This window comes from Oryzias melastigma, linkage group LG8, assembly GCF_002922805.2.
Source record: "Oryzias melastigma strain HK-1 linkage group LG8, ASM292280v2, whole genome shotgun sequence".
NCBI classification, from domain to species: Eukaryota; Metazoa; Chordata; class Actinopteri; order Beloniformes; family Adrianichthyidae; genus Oryzias; species Oryzias melastigma.
Window position 1 is genome coordinate 15,031,175 of NC_050519.1, and position 4,679 is coordinate 15,035,853.

A 4,679-nucleotide genomic window follows, 5' to 3' on the forward strand; every position below is an offset into this window, starting at 1 on the left:
TTCCATGCACAAGAGGAAGACGCCCAAGAGAACTGGAGGTCCCCAAAGAGCTTTGTAATCATGACACGGCCAGGCTCAAATGTGATGTAATCTCAGAGTCATGGTCTTGACAGAAAACTCAGGGATCCATATTCCTGCTTGGAGAGAGGGCCGCCGAACCCAAGAAGCCAGCACACAATGGACACGGCCAGCACTGCTGAGGGGCTGGTTCTCCCCGCCAGGGATCCCACCTTCCTTGTGTAATATGTGTGTGTTGGAGTGTATATTGTTGTGAGGTTGGGGGTTTCACAGGAGGAACCCCCCTTTCTCATCACCGTAATAAGTGAAAAATATTCATTAGACAATATTGACTGTTCCCTTTAAAACAAATATTTGTAATTTACCAAAAGAAGAGTAGCATGAATTTCTGGATAAAAGCAACTTGTATATGAGATACAGTCTCTGTGCTTAAAGCTGTGATCTTTCATAAAATAATTTGACTGTTTTTTACACTGACAGACATTAAAATTTAGGTAGATTCGATTTTTTTTCAACTTTAAAACATTTTCATATTATTTCATTTCATTTATTTCTTTGTGCCACCATAATATACAATAAACAAAGGGTAACACAACATGAAAGAAAGAGAAACAGTGTAACACGAGTGAAAAGGAGCATGAAAAAGATCAAGTCTTAATATTCATGCGATTTAAACAAAACACTCCACGACTACACAATTCAATCAGACTCTAAAATGAGGAGAAAAATTATTCTGGTACAGTACAGGAAATTTACTGGAGATTAAACTTAAGATATATTGTAAGGGGGAGGATTAAAAAAGTTTTTAACTTCTTCCTACTCCATTTTGAACTACATACTGAGTTGTTTTATTTTATTTATAATTTATTTTTTTTGTTCCCATTGTTGTTGTCTTGTTTTTTATTATTTACTATGTATTGTTTGAAATAAAGGACTAACAGTCTTGGGGAATATCGCGATACATATCGTATCATGAGACATGTATCGGGATTCGCAGACTCTTGCCAATACAAACCCTACTTTCTTGTGTCAGTCCTGCAGTGTAATTACATAGCTTAACACAAAAAAAACAATCATTTCCCAATAATGATTTTTGATTAACTGTAGTTAAAGCACACATGAATAAAGAACATTAAAAATAATCAAAAATGCATTACAGCTTAGAAAAGAGGAAACTCCTTGGACTTGCAGGGTGGAGTTTTTGTACAGGGTTGTGTCACTGTGTACTACAACGGCCACAGTGAAAAACACCATGACAAAAACCTCCTGCCTTCACAAGTTATGTGTAACAATTACAACCATCATTTAAAAAAGCACAAACAAAAACAAATCTGTAAAAAACTCAAGCATTCACATTTTACTGGAAAAAAGTTTGTAGGATAGGCTTACATGTAAAATGAATTAACAGCCAAGAATACAACAAAGTTTTGTTTTATTTAACTAAGGAGTTAAAAAAAGTAAAAAGTAAAAAAAAAAAATGCCAGCATTTTAAGGTGAACAACTTTCTCATTTAATAAAAAAAAAAACAAAAAAAACTTTTGTTTCTGTTTAGCTAAAGTTCTTTGAATACATTTCCAGCAAATTGATTTATTTTTGAAGTTCAAATATGTATTTGTGCTCACTCAAATAAATAAACAAAAATGTAAAGATAAATGTACACATTTACCAAACCAGAAAAATCCCATCTGGTTTTGTGGGCAGGTTTTTGTAGGACTGTTTCTCACAGTGTATACTGGAGTGGGGGCCACAGTGATAAATGTCAACACAAAAACCTGTTCTACTTTCAACTGAAGATAAAAACGTTTTTTGCTTTTAAAATAAAAATAAAATAATATTAATAAAGGTTTAACAATTTTAGGACCACACCGAAAGTCAATATTGAACATGAAATAAATGTGTGAATTTTTATTCTTAGTTTTTTCCTTTACCACATTAAAAACATTGACATAAACTATGCATTATTCTCTCCTAATAGTTTACATTTTTCTATTTATTTTTTCATTAAATTTTTATATATCTTAATAGATTAAACTATCTTTATTTCTCAATCCACACAATATCTTTATAGCAGAAAAATATGGAGAGATTTGCTCCACAGAAAAAAATGTAATCAAGACATTTCTTGTAGATTAAATATTTTCTTAGCAGATGATAACTTTGAATGTTAATCACTTAGTCTTTGCTTACTTACATATTCATAAGTCATTAAAAGAAAAAGCTTCTATTAAAAAAGTATTTTCAAAATTAGAAAATATATTATTAATATTATTTTGTAATAATAATAATAAATAATGTTTTTAGAAGACATATATTTCTCATCCTAATAAAATTATCCCATAACTTTTGTTTTTCATTGACAAAAAAAAAAAATCTCGACATTTCTTGTGTATTTGAAACATTACCCTGGCTGTGTTGAAATTATAATTCAACTGAATAAACTGCGGTTTATAAAACATATTTGTAAGGTATTTGGGGTAAAAGTTTTTTTTTTTATTGAATGTCTAAATGTAAAAATAAATGTATTTAACAAGTAACAAAATGACATTAAAACAATCATGCAATGATCAACAGTGTGAGGTTTTTGTAAGGGGCTGAGACACAGTGGATATGATGGGAGCCACAGTGATCCATGCAATGACAAAAACCTACATTCACTAAAGAGAAATTATTTGTATAAAAATAACATAATTACAAAAAAATGACTCAGAAAAGGATTAATGTACAAAATAACACACCTGGATAATATTATCAAGTATTAAGACACACAAAAACAATGTAGACTAGAATTTTTGTAAATAAAGACAAAATCTTCTGTATGTATTTAATTTCTACGGTAAATGATCTAAAAGAAAACTTTACAAAAATAATATACATTTAATAACTGATGTACAGTAACAAGGAAAAAAACCTGTAAAGGTTTGTCTGCTCTGCAACTGGAATCCTTTAGAGGTTTTTGTCAGAGCATGAGTCACTGTGGAGACTATGGCAACCACAGTGTGAAATGGTAATACAAAAACCTAAACTGAGCTGAAAACACAAACACTTATTCTGAAAAACAAAATTAGATATACAATTACCTGAACATTAAAATAAAGTGTCATTTGGACTAATTATTTCAATTTTTTAATGCTAACTAAAAGTAAAAGGTTTAAGATCATTTTAGTTTTTTTATAGAAATGTTCTAATTATTTTGCTTAATAGTAAATTTATACAATTAAATAATCATAGACTTAATGTTGAGTTATAATTACAACAGTATCTCATTTGTAATGATAGACAAGAGTAAATGCTATTTTTTAATTTTTCTGCTACAATTAGAAACAGACAAAAGATCCAAGATAATTTCAGTTTTATTTGTTAGTAAACTGTTGTCGTAAAATACATTTTAAAATTAATTTCAACATTCTAATTTGCATCATTTTTTACTTTTTTATGATTATTATTTTCAAATAATATTTCAGTTTATACAATTAGCTTTAAATTGCTTGTGAGGAAATCAAAAAAATTGAATCAAAAATTGGAAATACCAAAAAATATGTTTCAATAGACACTATTTTACAGAAGAGTAATTAAAAGAGAAAATAAATCAACTACAGACAAATAAAGAAGTCTGTGGATAAAAGTCTAAAAATAGAATTTATTAAAACAAATTTCCCTCGTTACAATATTTATACATTTGCAAAAAATAGAAAAATCCCATCAGTTTTTGGTGGGCAGGTTTTTGTAGGACTGTTTCTCACTGTGTATACGGGGGTGGCCACAGTGATAAATGTCAATACAAAAACCTCTTCTGCTCTCAGCTCAAGTCATAAACAAGTTTTGGCTTTAAAATAAATAGAAAATTTAAAAGTTTTTAAATGTTTTGGGATCCCACATGAAGCAAACATTTTAATAGATTAAATGTGCATTTTTTCAACCTTTTCTCAGATTTCTATTGAAGCTTATTTTATTCAGCTGAAAAAAATACAGGTGATCTTCATTTTAATTTTTCTGTGCTCTTCATAAAAATGTATCCAGTCAAAATTATGCAAGTGATTTTGAAGATAATAATAATTAATAGAACAGATTAGTCACACAGTTTTATTATTAGTAGTCTTGATGTCGCGTATACTTTACAGGTGAGGCACCTCCCATGTTCTTTGAGGAACCACAAACCAATCCCAAACCTGTCCAAATTATATCCACCTGCCCGCTTATTTAAAATTAAAATTGCTCAACTGTGCAGATGTGTGCGGCATGCCGCATTATGGAATCGTTAATTTTTGGTTGTTAATTTGTTGTCATCGCTAGATAACGCAGGGGCATTAATAATTACATAAAATGGTCTTGTGGACCTGATGTGACCTGCAGACCTTGACCTTGACACATGTGCTCTAGACAAACTGCTGACTGAGTCAACTTTTTTTCCCTTTATTGTCCTAAATATATGTATTTAGATTAATACTGTAGTCTCTTGCAAAAGTTAAAAAGTTGTAGTAATTTAACTTTACTAGATGTTTAACTTTTGATACATTAAAAATATACATAGCAGTTGTATAAATATTGATACATATTGTCCATCCTACTGAATGATATAAATAATGTAATAAGCAGGAAGCACCATAGGAACAGGTGTTTCCTCATCCTGTTAAGAAACTGAATCTTTGGACTGAGAGACAGAA